The following is a 22,137-nucleotide window of genomic DNA, read 5'->3' as shown; positions in this document are numbered from 1 at the left end:
TTCCTTTCCACAGGTTGCTGTAAAGAGTGCAATGCTTCCCATCACTGCAACTCTTCACCCACACAAGTAGTCATGACTAATCCCTTCCCTAACCCTTCCTTCCCTGAGCCTAACTTGATTACTGTGCCAAATAGCAAATTCTAAATTCTGATTTTAAATTTACCATCTCCAGGAAGTGGAAAACTACCAATCAGTTGGGGTGATCCTGAAAATCTGTTCTGCCCAAACCTGACCCATCCTGAGTCATGAGTTAAGAGAAGGTGCAGGTGATGTAGCAACTGCTGAGTCACTAAGACATCACTAGAGCTGATCAGAAGTCTGTCCATTACCTCCTTTCCACTGATGTTAGGGGAAAAAAATTATCACAAAAGAGATTCAACCAGGGCCAGCGCCCCGGGACAAGGATATGCGGGCTTCCAATAAAGAAGTGATTTCTGCAACTTAGCTGGATTCCAGCCTCTTGCAAGCAGCTTGGTTACCAGGAGAGAGACCTCCAGGCGGAAGAGATTATGAGGTGAACTATCATAGATGGCAGCTGAGAGGGGAATGAAGAAAGGTGAATCAGGACAATTTCCATACCAAAGACCCGTGCCCCAGGAGGACTCTGTGTGAGGCCCTGGAGAAGCCACACGTGTGTCCCAGGAACAAAGCAGCCTTCAGAGAGCAAGAAACACCCTCAGAACAGCCCAACAAAGGCCACTGTATTCATTTGCTCCCATAACAGGATACTGTAGGTTGACTGGTTTCAAAAACAGAAATTGGTTTTTTTTTGACAGTTTTGAAGGCTAGAAGTTCAAAAATCAGGTCTCAAGTTCCTCGGAGGCCACTCTCCTTAGCTTACGTGGTCATCACTATAGGCACTCATGCCCTGGAGTCTTCATGTGTCCAAATTTCCCCTTCTTATAAGGATACTGATCAGATTCGATGGCCTAATTTTAATTTAATCTTATCTTTAAAGATTATATTCCCAAATGAAATCACAATCTGAGATACAGGGGTTTAGGGCTTCAATGTAGGAATTTTGATGGCATGCAATTCAGCCCATTATGGTCACATAAGGAGCTACTTGTCTTTCTCACTCTTACTCCTTCTCACCCTAGCCCGAGCAAAGAGATGGCAGAAGAAATAAAACAGTAACCCACATCATTCTCACTCCCTGAGGCCTAGCCTGGTCTGGAGGTTTGAGGAGGCAATGAACATTGGACGGTACATGAGATTCAGTTTTGAACTACTCCACGCAGGACAGAAAACTGTACCAACAAAAACTAACCAGAAATCCATGGTATCTGTCCAAGATCACATTAAAGAATAGGCAAGGGAGATTCCATAGACCATGACTGAGACAAGTGATTAGAGCAAAAAATAAAACTCTTTCACATTTCTGTTCTAAGAGTAGAATATTTAACAAACTGATTGTAATATGAACTAAGCTGGAAAGAAGTTCACAGTACATAATTTACTGATTACAAGGTGGAGGATGACACACATATTGTAATAACTACTTGGATTGAAGAACTGTGATAGACGTCTATTCTCTTAAGTGCCAGCATCCCTTCCCTATGTTTTCTAGTTACATCCTTTCCTTGGCAATGAATTAGGCATATGACTCCAGTTGAGCGTCTCCTAAAACCCGACACCCTAGCTGGAGTAGTTAAAAACCCAATGAACCATTCAGAAACATTCCCAGGATTTTGGGCATTTTTTGAGCTGAAAGAACCATGCTCTTCTCTTCTCTGGTCACAAAGTTGTAAGGCTCAGAGCCAAGAATTGCTGCTGTTCAGTCACAACTAACTCACAGAGAACCCAGTGTGGCAGACGGAAGCCGACACACAGAGAGACACAGAAATGAGATGAAGAGAATGATTCCTGCTGAGGTCCCCTTCCTGGCTTCACTCATCTTGAAGGCCAATTCTACCACTTTCATTCCAAAATGTTGGTTACCTGAGCCAATTACATCTTTCTGTTGGCTTAAGCCAGCTTCCGTTGCTCCTCTCATTTGAAACCAAAGAATCTGGAAAATAAAAATATGTATTTTATATGTATAATTGTGTTTCATGGAAAATAATCTGGAACAACACATAGCAAATAGTTGACTGGTTAATTCTGGTAAATGAAATACACTTTCTTTATGCTTTCCTCTATTAATTCCTTTATGTCAATTGTTTATTACATTTATAATTAAACATGTTTAGGAAAAAGAGATCCCAAGATAATTTAGTACTGATGATAGCCAAGAACTATGTATGAATATTAGCAAGACTGAGAAATACAGAACAATGAATATTTAGCTTAATAATTTCTATGTCCCTTCTCTGTGTAAAGTTGCTTAACACAGTTTTCAAAAGGCAAATGTAAGAGTGAAATTGACATTTTGAGATGGGATGATTGTTTACAGCCCTTGTCTTCACTGTTGAGGAACAGTGCTTTTTCTTCTTACTATTTATCAAACTCTTTATTTAGTGTAGGGTTAATCTTATGAGTATAAAGTTAACTGAAAGTAGACCATTGTAAAAATTAAGAGATCGAGGCCGGCGCCGCGGCTCACTAGGCTAATCCTCCGCCTAGCGGTGCCGGCACACCGGGTTCTAGTCCCGGTCGGGGCGCCGGATTCTGTCCCGGTTGCCCCTCTTCCAGGCCAGCTCTCTGCTGTGGCCCGGGAGTGCAATGGAGGATGGCCCAGGTGCTTGGGCCCTGCACCCCATGGGAGACCAGGAAAAGCACCTGGCTCCTGGCTCCTGCCATCGGATCAGCGTGGTGCGCTGGCCACGGCGGCCATTGGAGGGTGAACCAACGGCAAAAGGAAGACCTTTCTCTCTGTCTCTCTCACTCACTGTCCACTCTGCCTGTCAAAAAAAAAAAATTAAAAAAAAAAATTAAGAGACCAAATAGAGAGGAAGGAGGAGAAATGGTGGGAGTATGGGCAGGAGGGAGGGTAGGGTGGGAAATTCCACTATGTTCCTAAATCTGTATATATGAATTACTGGAAATTTGGTTACCCTAAACAAATAAATAAATAAATAAATAATAAACAAACAAACCTGGGGTGAGGGGAGTTGAGAATTAGCATGAATAAAAAAAGAAAAGGCAAATGTCATCCCTACACAGAAGAAAGAGATCATTAAGTCCGTGATGTATCAATTTCATATAAACAGAGAAAGAGTTAAATGTGTACTAGCAGTATCTGTAGGCTGGACAAAATACGGTGCATATGAATATGCCCTCCCCTCCCTGCCTAAACGCCACAGAAACCTCAGGATGCGTCTGTGGGGCTACACTTCCACCTGTGCAGACACTTCCTCTGACTCATCTGCTTCCAATGCAGCACCCAATACATTACTTGATACATTGTTGGTCCTCCCCATAGTTCTCTACTGCTGCATATGAAATGATATCCAAGGCACTGCTGTGTGGTGTAGTGGGTTAAGCGGCCACTTGCAGCACCAGCATCTCACGTGGACACTGGTTCATGTCCCAGATGCTCCACTACCAATTCAGCTCCCTGCTAATGGCCTGGGAAAGATGGCCAAAGTGCTTGGGTCCCTGCCACCACGTGGGAGACCAGGAGGAAGTTCCTGGCTTCAGCCTGGCCCAATGCTGGTCAGTGTGGCCACTTGGAAGGAGAACCCGCAGATCAAAGTGTCTGTCTGTCTGTCTGTCTCTCTCTCTTTCTCACTCTCTCCCTCTTCCTCCCTCTTTCTCTATAACTTCACCTTTAAAATTAACTTAAAAAAAATTACCCCAAAATTTAAAAGAAACATTTATTATTTCAGAGTCTGTATAGGTCAGAAATCAGGACGTGGCAAAACTAGGTGCTTCTGACTCAGAGGTTTCTGAGAGACGGCAAAGTGACCCTGGGGCCGTAGTCATCTCAAGGTTCAACTGGTAGAGGGTCCCCTTCCAAGCTCATTCATTGGTTACAGGCAGGCATCCGGGTCTTCTCAGATATTTGACGGAGACATTAGTTCCTTAGGGCCTGCATTGCTTATAATGTGACAGCTCGGTTTTCCGGAACAGAGGGAGACAGAGACAGAGGACACCAAGATGGAAGTCCAAGTCAACCAGAGGCCATTCTGCCGGTGGGGAATATTTGGCAACGTCTGCAGCCATTTTTGGTTGGCACAACTGTGGAAAGGAGTGCGTGGATACGCCTGGTAGCTAACAGCGGGGATGCTCCTAAACACCCTACGAGGCACAGGGCAGCTCCCCACATCAAAGAATTCCTGGCCAAGATGCCGAACAGACCAAGGTGGAGGAACCCTGGCCTTGAGTGTTGATTGTTTACAGAACACTTTGCCTGCATCATCCCAGCCCTCACGCAATTCTACGCGGCAATAGTCATCACCTCCCTTTGGCTGCTAAGGAAACAAATTTACTGGAGCCTGCCGATCTGCTCCGAGCCAGGCGACAAGCACTTAAAGAGGCTGCACACGACAGCGAGTCAGTCTCCCACCGCTGTCGCCCTCTTCTCCTGAGACGCAGCAGAGCAGGTAAAAAGAGAACAGTGTCGGGCGCGTTGAGGACACAGAGAAGCCCTTTCTGCCAGAAAACATTTCAGATGTCCCCTCTTTGGCAGTGCTTTTGAAATAGGCGGCGAGGCAGAACACGGACTTGAGCAGACTCCGTTCTCCGGGAGAGGCCAGCTGGGCGAGGTCCTGGTTTACGTCAGCGTCGAGCTGGAGCCGAGGCTCTCTGCGGTGCTGGGAACCCAGTGTTCCCACACTGGCCACACGCCTCTCCCATCTGCCTGGGGCCCCAGCTGAGCCCCCAGTGAATCACTGGTGACTGCTCAGAGGAAGCAGGCCAAGCGTCCCTTTCTTTTGCTTTCAATATGGCAGGCCTGGCCTTTCGCCTGCCCCGGTCCGCACTGGCAATAAATCATATAGTGACACCATCCGATAAATGCAGTTTATATTCCGTAGAACTTGTACGTAGAACTTGTGTTCCCCATCCCATTCACCAGCTAAGACTTTTGGGCTTAAAACTGCATGAAACTGCAGCAATTCTATCAATCTCCTTTCTACATCCTCAAACACAGGGTCTCACGGAGATCTTGCTGAAGTGTTAGACCCAGGAGGCTTGACGAGGCAGGAGAACATGGTGCCACTTGGCCTTGGCAGTAGGGATAAAGGAGTCCATCCCTGACACAGCATGTCTAGGGTCTAGGGCATGCCAGCGTCTAACCAAACCCATCACCTGGAGTCAGCCACAGGCAAAGAGGGGACCACATGTGGAGCCAAGCAAAATGCAGCTGGGACAGTTGATGTGCAAACGGGAAAGGGGGCAGAGCATACAGCTATTACTGAGCCAAAGAATTAAAGCTCTAAGTGCCCTCCATCGGGCTCTTAGGGCCTTGGTGGGGAGATCCTTCAGAAGCCTCGAGAGGAAATGCCAGCGCTACTCCCCAGAGCTTCACAGCAAACGTGCAGATTCATCCCTAACAGATGATTCTATGAGCTGTTTTTCTTTGCAAATCTGGTATTAGGTCAAAATGGAATACCGGCCTTTCCTCACCCAGGTTGCACAGTGGGAAATGCCAGACATTAAATAATTTCACCCCTGGGCAGGAGTCATGGTGCAGTGAGTTGAGCCACCGCCTGTGACACCAGCATCCCATATGAGTGACAGTTGCTCCACTTCCAATCCAGCGGCCTGCTCATGTGCCTGGGAAAGCAGCAGGGGATGGCCCAACAGCTTGGGCCTTTTGCCACCCACGTGGGAGACCTGAATAGAGTTCTGCGCTCCTGGCTTGAGCTTGACCTAGCCCCAGCTGTTGTGGCTGTTTGGGGAGTAAATCAGTAGATGGAAAATCTCTCTCCCTCTCTCCCTATATTTCCCTCTGTCTCTCCCTCTAACTCCGCTTTTCAAATATACCTTTAAAACAATAATTTCATCCCTAACTATGTTAGTATGTATGCAAAAATGATTTTTAAAAACAAAACCAATATTCCGTCACCATTCCTAAAATATTTGAACAATGATTTCTTAACAACATTCAACAGTCAGTATTTACATTTCCCTAATTATCTTGTTTTATCTGTTTCTATATTTTGTTATTCTAATCAGGATTAAATAAGTAAAACTATACATTTTTATGCTGATTTGTCTTATTTATCCCGTTTCATTTGTCAATTCCCCACCCACTTTTTATTGGGGGGGTAGTTAAAAGGTAAGATCCAAGGCCTCTTTAAATAGAGAGGTTTTTTTCCCCCCCAAGTAAGCACAAGTTATCTCAATTCGTTTGTCAATTGGGAAAAATGTCTACTCCCTGAAAATAGAGGGGATATGGGATCAAGGATGATGCGGACTTTGCCTGCCCACCACATGGCCACCATCGCTCCTAAAACCTCCTCCACTTCCTTCTGAAAAGCCCCTTTTAAAACACCACTGTGGCTTACCTCTATCCACAGCCATGCGTCACATCTGATATTGATCATTCCACTTCCTTGCCAGCACAGTGCTCCTAACTGAGGGTCCAGGGGGTGACTTGTGAGTCACAGTCAACCCCGCTGGGCAGAGTTTTCGTGTGGACAGCTTCTCTTTATGTTGTTTCTAGAGGAGAGGCACATGCCAGGACGGGATGGCAGCATTTCTATTTTCAGGTTGAGTTCTCCTACAATTATCTGAGTAAACCAACTTTCCCATCATAGCGTAATAGCCATTTCCTACCAATCAAAAATGATAAAGAATGTTGTATGTTTAAGCTAACAAACATTTAGAAATCATAAACTGTAGTTTTTCTTCTCTTTCTTACTCATCAGGTTGCAATCACTTTACCTTGACCTGGCTTTCTGAGGGTCACAAGTCCCAACGATGTGTTTAAGAGAACTGCCATCTGACAGTAACTACAATGTAGTGACTGTGTCAGTATAAATTTTATTGTGGTGGCTGGCGCCATGGCTCACTAGGCTAATCCTCTGCCTGTGGTGCCAGAAGCCCCGGTTCTAGTCCCTGTTGGGGTGCTGGTTCTGTCCCGGGTGCTCCTCTTCCTGTCCAGCTCTCTGCTGTGGCCTGGGAAGGCAGTGGAGAATGGCCCAAGTGCTTGGGCCCTGCACCCCATGGGAGACCAGGAAGAGGCACCTGGCTCCTGGCTTCAGATCAGCGCAGTGTGCCTGCCAGCCGTAGCGGCCATGTGGGGAGTGAACTAACAGAAGGAAGACCCTTCTCTCTGTCTCTCTCTCTCTCTCACTGTCTAACTCTGCCTGTCCAAAAAAAAAAAAAAAAAAGAGAGAAAAAAAATTTATTGTGGTATAGTTTGCATAACATGCACCCATTGTAAGGGTACTATTCAATTAATTTCTGTAAATGTTTATATTTGTGTAACTTCTGCTTCAGACAGGACAGATACAGGCCATTTTCATCACTCCCAAAAGTCCCCTTTTCTCTCTTTGCCTTCACTCCACAGCCAGCACGACACAACCGCTGAACAGTTTCCTGTAAACAGATCCATTGCATCCATTCTGAAATTGAATCTCAGTGGAATCCGACAGTGCATACTCTTTGGTGCATGGTTTCTTTACCTCCATGTAAATTGTTGAGATTCATCCTTGCTCCTGTCTACCAATACTTGTTCCTTTTACTGATGAAAACATCAATCATCTAGATGTACCATAATTTGCTTACCTATTCACCTCTTAATGAACATACTTGGATTGGTTCCAGTTTTTGGTTATTTTTAATAAAGCTGCTAAAATGAATGTATACAAATCTGTGCAGATGTGTGCTTTCTGTTCTCTTGGGTAAATACCTAGGAGAGAGACTGTTGGTGATCATATGAATAACTATAAGAAATTGCCAAAGGTGGGCAATTGACACGGCGGTTGAAACACCACTTGGCAAGCCCACATACCATACTGGAGTGTCAGGGTTTGAGCCCAGCTCTGCTTCCAATCCAGCTCCCTGCTAATGCACACCCTGGGAGACAGCAGGTGTTGGCTCAAGTACTTCAGTTCCTGTCACCCATGTAGGAGACTTTGAGTTCTGGGCTCCCAGATTCAGCCTGGAAGAATCCTGGCTGCTATGAATATTTTTTTTAAGATTTTATTTGTTTACTTGAAAGTCAGAGTTACAGAAGAGGCAGAGGCAGAGAGAGAGAGGTCCTCCATCTGCTGGTTCACTCCCCAGATGGCTGGGGCTACACTGATCCGAAGCTAGGAGCCAGGAGCTTCTTTCGGGTCTCCCACAGCGGGTGCAGGGGCCCAAGGACTTGGGCCATCTTCTACTGCTTTCCCAGGTGATAGCAGAGAGCTGGATTGGTAGTAGAGCAGCTGGTACTCAAAGCAGCACCCATATGGATGCCGGCACTGCAGGTGGCGGTTTTACCCACTACGCCACAGCGCCATCACCATGCTATCAATATTTGGAAAGTAAACCAGTAAGTTGAAGATCTCTCTCTCTCTCTTAAATAAAAATTAATTATTTTTTAAATTGCTGAAGTGCTTCCCAAAAAGGTTGTATCATTTTCTACTCTGATGATTATGGTATAAGAAATCCAGTTGTTCTAGATCCTTGAAAATATTTTCTGTTGTCAGTCTTTTCTGAAAGTCAGTTAAAGAGATAAAGGGAGAGAGAGGGAGGGAGAGGCAGAGAGAGAGGGAAGAAGAGAGAGAGAAATCTTCCATCTGCTGACTCATTCCCTGGTGGCTGCAATGGCCAGGGCTGGGCCAGGCTGAAGCCAGGAGCCAGGAGCTTCTTCCACATGGGTGTGTGGGTTCAAGAACCGAAGCACTTGGGCCATCTATTGCTCTTCCCAGGCCATTAGCAGGAAGCTGGATCAGAAGTGGAGCAGCTAAGACTCGAACTGGTGTTCACATGGGGTGCCAGTGTCACCGGCAGTGGCTTTACCTTCTACAACAATACTGGGCCCTGTGGTCAGTCTTTTAATCATGGTCATTCTAGTGAGTTTTTCTTTTTTCTTTTTTAAATATTTATTTATTTATTTGAAAGAGTTACACAGAGACAGGAGAGGCAGCGGTGGGGTGTGGGAGGGTCTTCCATCTGCTTGTTCACTCCCCAGATGGCCGCAACAGCTGGAGCTGTGCCTGCCTATCTGAAGCCAGGAGCTTCTTTCAGGTGTCCCACACGGGTGCAGGGACCCAAGGACTTGGGCCATCTTCCGCTGCTTTCCCAGGCCATAGCAGAGAGCTGGATTGGAAGTGGAGCAGTCAGGTCTTGAACCAGTGCCCATATGGGATGCTGGCACTTCAGGCCAGGGTGTTAACTCTTGAGTTTTTCAAAGGATATCTCTATAGTTTTAAACTGTGCTTTTGTTAAATGTCCTATCTTCTGCTTTTTTTTTTTAACTTGAGTTTGACTTATTATTGAACTATTTCTATTTTGGATATAATCTTTGTCAGATAAATGTATTATGAATATTTTCTCCTAATCTGTGGCCTACTTTTTATTATCTTAGTGGACTCTTTCAAGAGACAAAGTGTTTTAATTCTGATGAAATCCAATATATCAGTTTTTTGGCAGTTCATTCTTTTGATGTCCCACCTAAGAGATCTTTGTTTATGCCAAAACAGTGTCTTAGATTTTTTTTTTATCTTTTATTTAATGAATATAAATTTCCAAAGTACGACTCATGGGTTACAATGGCTTCCCCCCCCCCCTACCGTCCCTCCCACCCACAACCCTCCCCTTTCCCACTCCCTCTCCCCTTCCATTCACATCAAGATTCATTTTTGATTATCTTAATATACAGAAGATCAGCTTAGTATACCTTAAGTAAGGATTTCAACAGTTTGTTCCCACACAGAAACATAAAGTGAAAAATAATAGATGATTTTTTTAAATGATGATGAAATCAGAGCAGACCTATTGTCATGTTTAATCCCAGTGAGAGTCAAGTTGGGAATTGATAATTTTTTTTTTTTTTTTTTTTTACAGAAGATCAGTTTAGTGTACATTAAGTAAAGATTTCAATCGTTTGCACCCCCATAGAAACACAAAGTGAAATATACTGTTTGAGTACTCATTATAGCATTAAGCCTCAGTGTACAGCACATTAAGGACAGAGATCCTACATGAGGAGTAAGTGCACAGTGACTCCTGTTGTTGACTTTACAAATTGACACTCCTGTTTATGGCATCAATAATCTCCCCATGCACCAGTCATGAGTTTCCAAGGCTATGGAAGCCCCTTGAGTTCTCCGACTCTTATCTTGTTTAGACAAGGTCATAGTCAAAGTGGAGGTTCTCTCCTCCCTTCAGAGAAAGGCACCTCCCTCTTTGAAGACCTGTTCTTTCCACTGGGATCTCACTCACAGAGATCTTTTGCCAGAGTGCCTTGGCTTTCCATGCCTGAAATACTCTCATGGGCTTTTCAGCCAGATCCGAATGCCTTTAGGGCTGATTCTGAGGCCAGAGTGCTATTTAGGACATCCGCCATTCTATGAGTCTGCTGAGTATCTCACTTCCCATGTTGGATCACTCTCCCCTTTATTTATTCTATCGGTAAGTGTTAGCAGATACTAGACTTGTTTATGTGCTCCCTTTGACTCTTAGTCCTTTCATTATGATCAATTGTGAACTGAAATTGATCACTTGGAATAGTGAGATGGCATTGGCACATGCCACCTTGATGGGATTGAATTGGAATCCCCTGGTATGTTTCCAACTCTACCAATTGGGGCAAGTCAGCCCGAGCATGCCCCAAATTATACATCTCTTCCCTCTCTTATTCCCACTTTTATGTTTAACAGGGATCACATTTCAGTTAATTTTCAACACTTAAGAATAACTGTGTGATAATTACAGAATTAAACCAGTCATATTAAGTAGAACAGACAAAAAAAAAATACTATGAGGGATAATATATTAAGTTGTCCATTAGCAGTCAGGGCTATGCTGATCAAGTCACCATTTCCCATAGTGTCCATTTCACTTCAGGAGGTTTCCTTTTTGGTGTTCAGTCAGTTGTCACCGATCAGGGAGAACATATGGTATTTGTCCCTTTGGGACTGGCTTAATTCACTCAGCATGATGTGTTCCAGATTCCTCCATTTTGTTGCAAATGACTGGATTTCGTTGTTTCTTACTGCGGTATAGTATTCTAAAGAATACATATCCCATAATTTCTTTATCCAGTCTACCGTTGATGGGCATTTAGGTTGGATATAAATCAATGCACAAAAATCAACAGCCTTTGTATACACAAGCAATGCCATGACTGAGAAAGAACTGCTAAGATCAATCCCATTCACAATAGCTACAAAAACAATCAAATACCTTGGAATAAACTTAACCAAGGACGTTAAAGATCTCTACGATGAAAATTACAAAACCTTAAAGAAAGAAATAGAAGAGGATACCAAAAAATGGAAAAATCTTCCATGCTCATGGATTGGAAGAATCAACATCATCAAAATGTCCATTCTCCCAAAAGCAATTTATAGATTCAATGCAATCCCAATCAAGATACCAAAGACATTCTTCGCAGATCTAGAAAAAATGATGCTGAAATTCATATGGAGGCACAAGAGACCTCGAATAGCTAAAGCAATCTTGTACAACAAAAACAAAGCCGGAGGCATCACAATACCAGACTTCAGGACATACTACAGGGCAGTTGTAATCAAAACAGCATGGTACTGGTACAGAAACAGATGGATAGACCAATGGAACAGAATTGAAACCCCAGAAATCAATCCAAACATCTACAGCCAACTTATATTTGATCAAGGATCTAAAACTAATTCCTGGAGCAAGGACAGTCTATTCAATAAATGGTGCTGGGAAAACTGGATTTCCACGTGCAGAAGCATGAAGCAAGACCCCTACCTTACACCTTACACAAAAATCCACTCAACGTGGATTAAAGACCTAAATCTACGTCCTGACACCATTAAGTTATTAGAGAACATTGGAGAAACCCTTCAAGATATTGGCACAGGCAAAGAATTTCTGGAAAAGACCCGGGAGGCACAGACAGTCAAAGCCAAAATCAACTATTGGGATTGCATCAAATTGAGAAGTTTCTGTACTGCAAAAGAAACAGTCAGGAGAGTGAAGAGACAACCGACAGAATGGGAAAAAATATTTGCAAACTATGCAACAGATAAAGGGTTAATAACCAGAATCTACAAAGAGATCAAGAAACTCCACAAAAACAAAACCAACAACCCACTTAAGAGATGGGCCAAGGACTTCAATAGACATTTTTCAAAAGAGGAAATCCAAATGGCCAACAGGCACATGAAAAAATGTTCAAGGTCACTAGCAATCAGGGAAATGCAAATCAAAAGCACAATGAGGTTTCACCTCACCCCGGTTAGAATGGCTCACATACAGAAATCTACCAACAACAGATGCTGGCGAGGATGTGGGGAAAAAGGGACACTAACCCACTGTTCGTGGGAATGCAAACTGGTCAAGGCACTATGGAAATCAGTCTGGAGATTCCTCAGAAACCTGAATATAACCCTACCGTTCGACCCAGCCATCCCACTCCTTGGAATTTACCCAAAGGAGTTTAAATTGATAAAGAAAAAAGCGGTCTGCACCCTAATGTTTATTGCAGCACAATTCACAATAGCCAAGTGTCTTAGATTTTCATTAGATGTTTTCTACTTCTAGCTTATGTTTGGATATTTGATCCACTTGAAGTAAATTTTTCTGCATATGGTATGAAAGATAGAGGATCATTTTTTTCCATACAACTATTCTGTTTCAGCACCATTTTTTGAAAAGTCCATTCTTTCTTTGCCTTTGTTGAAAATTGGTTGAGGGGCCCATGTTGTGAGGCAGCAGGTTAAGCCGCCTCCTATGACTCCCGTATCTCATATGAACACCCATTCGTGTCCTGGCTGCTCCGCTTCTGATCCAACACCCTGTTAATACACCTGGGAAGACAGCAGAAGATGGCCCAAGTGCTTGGGCCCCTGGTACTCATGTGAATGACTTAGATAAAGTTCCAGGCTCCTGGTGTCTGCCTGGCCCAACACTGGTCACGGGGGCCCTTAGGAGAATGAACTAGCAGATGGAAGATCTCTCTCTCTCTGTCTTTGTCTCTCTCTGTGTTAACTTCCTTTCAAATATAAATCTTTAAAAAATAAAGAGAATCAATTGAATAAATACATATAGGTCTATTTTTGGAATTTCTATTCTGTTCTACTGATCATCATCTTTATGCCAACATCACACTTTTTAAATTACTGTAGCCTAATATATGAGACATGAAATCAAGTATTGTAAATTCCAACTTTGGTCTTTGTCTAAAAAACACTGGCTGTTCCAGCTGATTTGCATTTCCACATAAATTTTAGAGTTAGTTGTGTACAGTGGCAAAAAGAAATGATATATTGATACCAGCAAGAATATAGGTGAATCTTAAAATCTTAAGATGAGTGAGAGAAACCAAGCAAAAAGAGTAAATATGAGTCCACTGGGATAAAATTCTAGAAAATGCAAAATAATCTATATAGCTATGAGCATCAATGGCTTTCTGGAGGTGAGACATAAGAGCAGGGTGGCAGAGAGAAACAGGAATAAGGAAGATTATAAAAGGGCATCTAAGAAGGCATGCTCTTGATCGTGGGGATAGTGTCACAGGTATAGGTAAGTCACAACTCAGCAGGTGATGTGACTTAAATTTGCAGAATTTATTACGTTACTTTTATTCCAATAAGTCTGTTGTTAAAATGAACATTGTCAAAAGGTTGAGCTAAAGAAAGCTTTTAGAGTATAAACAGGACAAAAGAATAGAGTGATTTGGGGATTCTCCGCTAGAGACTAGAATACAATAGAAAAATGCCTTCAAAAGTCTCAGTGATGTCCAACTTAAAATACTAGCCTGCTAAACAAGAAAGGAAGAAGGTAGAATAAAGTTTTTAGAAATGTTTATAGTCTAAACAAAATTACTTATGATTCATTCCTTCTCAGAAAGCTGTTGTTGTTACTAAAATGTTTCCCTTATAAAATTAATTTTTTTATTCTTCAAAAAAAGGAATTATAACCAACACATACTATAATTGTTGTTTGGCAGTAAATGATACTTAATTATAACACTGCAAAATCTGAATTAAAAAAAATCAGGAAGGAGGCGAGGAAAGAGTAGGTAGAGTGATTATGTATGTTCAATAAAAAACATAGATAAGGTGTAAAGTGAATATGTTAAGAAATAGAGTTAAATACTTTAAATTCTACAAGTAGAAATTGGGAAAAGAAAGTATAGTGGGATTGCCTCTTGGAAGCAAGACTGTGTGTGTGGACGGGTGGGACATGATACTGGGAAATCTATAAATCTTTTGCTACTCTGGCTTTTAGCATTTATCAGAAATAAAAAATAATAAATAAAAGTTAAATGATTTCTAAGCCAACTATAAGAAAACTGTATGCAAATCAACTTTCCTGGGACTCATCTGGCTACATTTTATTGAATAAATTTTTTCTATAAACATACTTCAAAAAGTTCATATAAAATGAAATTAAGTTTATTTTGGTACAAAAAATTTTGAGATTGTTGCATGGTTTTTTTCATAATTCAAACTTTCCATTGACTTTTTAAAGACCTCTCTATGCTAGCAGCCTGAGAGAGTCAAAGGAAATAATATTAGTAAAGTCTCCTGGAAATTATCCATCAAATGTGTTACACAATCAAACATATTGATAGATTCACTCTTGCCTTGATTAGGGCATGTTCTTTTCAAATAAGCAGCTTTCAGGTGTGATAATTTTCTCTATTACTTGGAATATAGTTCATTAATTTGGTTTTTTAAAAAGCTTTATTTATTTGTTTGAAAGGCAGAGCTACAGAAAGAGAGAGAGAATCTTGTGTTCATTGATTCACTCACCAAATGGCCACAATGACTGAGTCTGGGCCAGGCCAAAGCCAGGAACCAGGAGCTTCTTCCAGGTCTCCCACATGGGTACAGGGACCCAAAGACTTGAGCCATCCTCCTCTGCTTTCCCAGGCCATTAACTGGGAGATGGATTCGAAGTGGAGCAGCCAGGATTCGAACCGGTGCCCATATGGGATGCCAGCATCGCAGGCAGAGCCTTCACCTGCCACACCACAATGCCAGCCTCAATGAACACTTTTTAACATGCTATCTTATTTTCTCTACTGACCTCTTACTTACACCTCTTTTGTTTCAAATGTTCTGTGGTTGCATCTGGAATGTAACAAAGTCTGTTAACAGTCTACTGTGCATCTACAAGGTCACACCTCATAGCTGACCTCTGTACTTCCCACTGTATCTTCCCATTTTACACCTGACGCTTGGTTCTTCCCATGTATCACATCACCAATGTGATAAACTTGCAATGGGATCATTCCATCAACCCACAAACCCTTGTCCATGTCCTACTTTTACAATATCTTTGATGTCCACAATTGTTGTAAAGTCTTCTTTCAACATTATTTCACTCTAATAGTTCACCTTGAAGGGTGAAAAAATTATGGAAAAATAAATATTGCCTTTTAAATGTACCCTCTCATGTGTCATTCCTGGGGTTCTTCTTTTCTGCTTTAGATTTGAGTTTCCTTCTCTATCTATAAACGATGAGATTTCATTCTCTTTTATGACTGAACAATATACTATATTACCTTGTCCATTCATCTGTTGACAAACACCTTAGTTGATCCCATACCTTGCCTCCTATGAACAGTGCTGTAATAAATATGCAGGTACAGGTATCTCTATGATTTGATTACATTTCTTTTGGATATATGTGCAGTGGTACAATTACCTGATCATATGGCAGCTCTTTCTAGTTCATAGGGAATTTCCCTATTGTTTTCCACAGTGACTACTAATTTATATTTCTACCAATAGTATGTAAGAGTTCCCGTTTCTCCACATCCTCACCAGCATTCGCTACGTTTTGTCTTTTTGAGAATAGCTATTCTAATTAGGATGAAGTGATACCTCATCGTGGTTTCAATTAGCATTTCCTGATAGCTAGTGCTATTAAGCACTTTATAAATGTATTTTTTAGTTATTTGTATTTCTTCCATTCAGAAATGTCTATTCATAGCGTTTGTCCATTTATTAACTGAATTTGTTGTTTTTGGTTTTTGAATCCTTTATATATCCTACAAATACTGTTGAGTTCCTTATATATTCTGTATATATTGAATGTTGTTGGATAAACAGTTTGCGAATACTGTCTCCCATTCTATTGGCTGTCTCTTCTCTTTGTTGAGTGCTTCTTTTGATGTGCAGAAGCTTCTTAGTTTAATCCCATTTGTCTAGTTTGGCTGTTCACTGCCTGTATTTTTGGCTATCTCTGATTTTGAAGTGTTTTCTTCTAGGAGATTCATAGTTTCAAGTCTTACATTTCAGTATTTGATTCATCTTGAGCTGGTTTTTATATATGATGAAAGGGATCTAATTTCATCTTTCTACATATGTATGTAGAAAATACTATATATGTGTATATGCGTGTATGTGTGCACAGTCTTGCCAACACCACTTACTGAAGAGACTATCCTTTCTTAAATGTATGTTCTCAGCATCTTTGTCAATCAGTTTGGTGTATTTATGTGGATTTAATTCTGGGTTCTGCATTCTGTTCCACTGATCTATGTTTAAGTTTTTAAGCCGTGACATGTTTTAACTACTATAGCTTTGTAGTCTGCTTTGAAGTCAAATTCAAGATATCAAGATGTGATGTCTCCAGCTTTAATTAATTAATTCTTTATTTTGTTCGGAATCACTTTAGCTATCCTTGGTCTCTTTTTGTTTCATATAAATTTTAGAATTTTTTCTATTTCTGAAAAAAAAAAGTCAATGGCATTTTTTTTTGACAGGCAGAGTGGACAGTGAGAGAGAGACAGAGAGAAAGGTCTTCCTTTTTCCATTGGTTCACCCCCCAAGTAGCTGCTACAGCTGGCGTGCTGTGCCGATCCGAAGCCAGGAGCCAGGTGCTTCCTCCCAGTCTCCCATGCAGGTGCAGGGCCCAAGGACCTGGGCCATCCTCCACTGCACTCCCGGGCCACAGCAGAGAGCTGGACTGGAAGAGGAGCAACCGAGACAGAATCTGGTGCCCCAACTGGGACTAGAACCTGGGGTGCCGGCACTGCAGGCAGAGGATTAGCCTAATGAGCCATCCGTCAATGGCATTTTTATGGGAATATCATGGATATTTGAAAAATATTAACCCTTGTAATCCATGGACATGGAATATTTTTCCAACACAGTCTCAGAGCTGCAGACCCAAGAGGTATCAATGTCCTTTCCCATGGAGGGGAGCGCTGAAGCTGCAGACTGGGGGACACAGACAGCACCTTTCCTAGTTCCCATGGGGTGAGCACCAGCTACTCTGGAGATTGTAGGACCCACATCCACAGTCCCAGAGCTGCAGGACACAAATGGAACCATCCCTGGGTCCCAACAGGTATGCAAGGGTAGCAGTGGGACTTGTGCCCTTGTCACCAAGAGCCCTGAGCCATGAGACAGGGAAGAAGATGTCCTCAGATCCCAGCAGGTCTTGTGTTCTGGCTGCTGCTGGATCTGAGCTCAAGACACAGAGGGGAGCTTGCCAAGAGCACAGAGACAGAAGCCTGACTCCAGGGCTGTGCACAGCAGTGCCACCGCAGAAGGATGCAGCAGGGGGAGAAGCGGCTCCCTGCCTTGTGAAGTACCTTGGCTGGGAGGCTTCTGGCAGGAACTGGGCTGACGACTGGCTCTTAAGACAGAACGGTCGGGGCTGACACTGTGGCGTAACGGGTTAATGCCCTGGCCTGAAATACCAGCATCCCGGCATCCCATATGGGCGCCGGTTCGAGACCCAGCTGCTCCATTTCCGATCCAGCTCTCTGCTATAGCCTGGGAAAGCAGTAGAAGATGGCCCAAGTCCTTGGGCCCCTGCATCCACATGGGAGACCCGGAGGAAGCTCCTGGCTCCTGGCTTCAGATAGGCGCAGCTCCGGCCATTGAGGCCAATTGGGGAGTGAACCATCGGCTGGAAGACCTCTCTCTCTTTCTCTCTCTCTGCCTCTCCTCTTTCTGTGTAACTCTGACTTCCAAATAAATAAATAAATCTTAAAAAAATAAAAAAGGGGAGACAATAATCGTAAAAAAAAAAAAAAAAAAAAAAAAAAAAAAAAAAACAAACAAACAAAAAACAGTCCAGCTCAGTTGTGGGATTTGGGGAGAGGGGCAATGTGGATTCCTTTCTTAGGACAAAACAGATGCTTGGACTCCAGTCAGCTTTCCAGACTGGACTTGAAGCCCTTGGATACTGTGGAACTCTCCTGCAGTCAGGGCTGCCGACCTGCCGTGATGCCTGGGTCACTGTGCTTTCCTGCTCCCCTTCTCCCAGCACTCTGAGAGCTGGGGTCAGAGTTTCTACGTGCTTTCTTCCTCCCTCTAGACTGACCGGCTCTCCAAGTGTCTGTGCTACTTAAGGTTCCCACCACTTCTTACTGAAGTTTTCCCTGGGCCTGGGCCCTGGAAACACAGTCCTTTCTCTGTTGTTCTGGCTCCTGTCTTGGGGGAGAGAGTTCTGGCCGCCTCTATTCAGCTGTCTTGGATCCTCTGGCCTAATTTTGGCTCTTTAAACATGCCATTCCGTTGTGCATAATATGCTTTTTTCCCCTCTGGTTGGTTTCATGATTTTATACTTTTAATTTATAGAATTTGATCTGTGTAGGTGTAATTTGCCTGGTATTTATGCTGCTCAGAGTTGGCTTCTATCCTACATCAGGTCAGCAATTGTCATCAAATTTCAGGAACTTATAATTTCTGCATTTTTTAACATTATTCCTCCAATACCCCTTTGAAACCTTTTTCTTAAATTCTTCTCCTTTAATACCTCTATAACATCTGTATTAGACCTTTGTTCCACAAGTCCTAAGGCTCTATTTTTACTCATTTTTTTTTCTGTGCTTCAGGTTAGAGAAGTCATTATGCTTTTCAATTCTGGAATTTCCATGTGGGGATTGTATAGGTATATTTCCATTCTCTTGCTGAAATGCCTTATACATTAAGAGATAACTTTTAATTCTCATATTTTTCACTCTAAGATATTTATAATAGCTCTTATAATGGTTTGGTATGGTAAATCCAACATTTGAGCCATCTTAGCATTGGTTTTCATTGATTTCTTTTGTTCTTGACTATGGATCCTGTTTCCTGTTTCTTTGCACATCTGGAAATTTTTATTGCAGACTAGTATTATTCATGATACACTATAGATTCTGTATTCTGTTATCTTGATATGCTAATTTCTAGTCTTCACATTATGGGTTGGTCACCTTAGACATATACATGTTTAGGTTTTTATTTTGTTGGGGAGGATCTATGGGAAGCTCCTCAATTTGACTTATTGTGAAGAACTGATACTAGACTTTTATAGAATAGCTTGCTTATTCTAAGACATGGTCCTTATTCTAAGGTGTGGTCATTTCTTGTCTCAAAGTTAGATGCTCGAGGTGTTATTAGTGATGTCTCTCTACTGTAGTTATGGAAGATCTCCAACATCTTCCAGTTCTCTCAACCGCATTGTTTTTGTTCTATACTCAATTGTGTAGTCGTTGCTCTCTGGTAAGCCTTGTGTAGCCTTTCCCTGCACATAGGATCACAGTCCTCAGCCAGGGAGTCAGGGAGGCCTCCCTTCAGGACCTTGCTCCAACTCTGGCCACCTCCTCCTCGCAGGTGCCCCACCTTGCAGGTCACATCCACTTCAGGTATGCTTAACGCTGGTGTAATTTGCCTCAGCTCACAGGACTACTGTGTTCTGCTTAGATCTCAGCTCCCAGCACCACGGTTGGGAAAATATCCCCAGGCAGAAAGCTCCAAAATGTGAGGCTCAACTCATGAGTTTCTCGCAGGTATCTGACTTGGCATGCCTGTTTTTCAATGTTTGACAATGATTGCTTCCCCCTAGGGTACTTCCAAAGGTTCATTGAAAAATAGAACTCTAAGGGGCCAGTACTGTGGCAAAGGGGTTGAGCCGCCGCCTGAGGTGCTGGTATCCCATGTGGGTGCCAGTTTGGGTCCTGGCTGCTCCACTTCTGATCCAGCTCTCTGCTATGGCCTGGGAAAGCAGTGGAAGATGGCCCAAGTCCTTGGGTCCCTGAACCAATGTGGGAGACCTGGAAGAAGCTCCTGGATCTGGCTTCAGATCAGCCCAGTTCTGGCTGCTGTGGCCATCTGGGAAGTGAACCAGTGGATGGAAGACCTCTCTCTTTCTGTCTCTGCTTCTCTGTGGCTCTGCCTTTCAAATAAATAAGTGAATTAAAAAAAAAAGAAAGAAAGAAAGAAAAATAGAACTAAAAGAATACATTTATCCTGTTGCAAAAGACAAGTTTGAAGTCCATTAACAGGGGGCCAGTGTTGTAGTGCAAATGGTTAAGCCAACTCCCATGATGCCAGTATCCCTTATAAGCATTAGTTCAAGACACAGCTGCTCCATTTCCAATTCAGCTTCCTGCAAATGTGTCTGGGAAGGCAATGGAAGACAGTTCAATTACTGGGCCGCTGCCACTCACGTGAGAGACTCAGATGGAGTTCCAGGTTCCTGGCTTTGACCTAGCCTAGCCCTGGCTCCTGTGGTCATCTGGGGTGTGATCCAGAGGATGGAGATCGATCTCTCTCTCACTCTGTTTTTCTCTCTCTCCCTCCCTCCCTCCTTCTCTAACTATTCCTTTCAAATAAATAAATATTTTTAAAAAATCCATGCACAGTTATTTTTATAATATGTATATCCCATGAACTTTCTGAAGACTCTTCATGTATTTTGCCCAGTTTTATGACTATTTATTCCAGAAGAAATCATCTAACACCAGTTATTCCATCATAGCCAAAATTTGAACCAAATACCCAAAATCAAAACGTTTTCTGTATCTCTTCTATATTCTCCCAGTTTTCCAACCCTGTAATGTTCATATTAGTGAAACATAATATATAAGTGTTTTGAGTCATTAAGAAATTTGATATATTAAACTTGCAAAAGTAAGCCAAGCAGACCAACTTGACCATTTATAATCACTGCACTTCAGTAAGATGGGCTGTGAAGGCTAAGTAATTAGTCAATAAGGTCTCTTTATCACCACTGCCATGAAGTCCATCTGCATCTAGGCCTTAGTCTATTGGGTGGTCTTTTGGGTCTGTTTTTAACTTTGCATCATAGGAGTTTCTGGTAGAAAAAGAAAAAAAAATTTGAACAGACTACTAAGTTTTTAGGATAGAATGGAATATTTTTGTTGAGTAGAATGATTAAAGTTCTATCAAAATGTCAGAGAAAATAAGCAAAAGGATGATATTATCTTATTTTAGGATAATTAATATATGAATTGGGCCCATCACTAACCCTCTGAAAAAGACCAAAAACTATTATGATTCTTCTTTTACAGAAGGGTAACTAAGAATCAGATAAGTTAGTTGATTTGTCTGACACTACACAGGTAGATTTTAGAAAAAGCAGAGACACTGTGATTAAACTTACCATAACATCCGGTACAGAGTACACAGAGTAGCTTCTCAGGCCATCTCTGGGAATAGGCAGAATACATAGCCAGCTATGAGGTATAATTTGAAAGGTGCCAAGTTATTCATTCTGTAGCTAATTACAGGGCCTAAAATTTCGGTGTTAGTCATTCATTTTAGCTTGAGCCATCAGTGACCTGTTAAAATAGGAATCTAATCACCTTGTATTTTTATAGCAATTCACAATTTTCCAAATATGTTTGGCATTTAATAATAATACTTAACATTTTCTATGAACATTTTCTATGTGCAGGTACTATTTTAAATGTTCCTCAACTATTTAACTATTTTTATCAACCTATAATTCTGTACCATAATTATTACCATATTACATACAAAGAAGCTAAAACATGTAAGATTAAATAATATTCCTGTGGTCATAAAATAAAAAATAGAGAAGTTGAGTTTTGAGTCCAGATCCAGAATTCTTGCTTTTAACTAAATTGTTATGCTATGAACTATTTGATCCAATCAAAAATTTTGCAAGATAAGAGAATTTTAAATCTTTTACAAATAAACCAAAGAAGACAGAAAACTTAAGTGATTTGCCCAAGATTCACCAACTAATTACTAGTTGAATCTTGACTAATTCTAGGAATAGGACTTCTAGTTCACTTTTTCCAATATTCTAAACCAAAAGGATTATTAGTTAAGTCATCATCAGCAAAAGAGAGATTGGAAGAAAGACAGCATTTTGATGAAA

General features: G+C 41.9%; 1 long non-coding RNA gene across 1 annotated transcript in view; it reads right to left on the bottom strand.

The window, feature by feature from the left end:
- LOC127484152 (uncharacterized) overlaps window positions 1-21,498 on the bottom strand; it is a 38,893-nt gene extending 17,395 nt beyond the window's left edge. The window contains exons 1-2 of the long non-coding RNA XR_007910922.2: window positions 21,394-21,498; window positions 1,942-2,011 (exon numbers count right to left, since the gene is read on the bottom strand). This is a non-coding gene — a long non-coding RNA (uncharacterized lncRNA). The remainder of the gene's footprint in view (window positions 1-1,941; window positions 2,012-21,393) is intronic.
- Between the last annotated feature and the right edge of the window lie 639 nt (window positions 21,499-22,137).

Source organism: Oryctolagus cuniculus, chromosome 15, assembly GCF_964237555.1.
Source record: "Oryctolagus cuniculus chromosome 15, mOryCun1.1, whole genome shotgun sequence".
In the NCBI taxonomy this organism is placed as follows: Eukaryota; Metazoa; Chordata; class Mammalia; order Lagomorpha; family Leporidae; genus Oryctolagus; species Oryctolagus cuniculus.
This window is presented reverse-complemented; position numbering and strand designations above follow the sequence as displayed.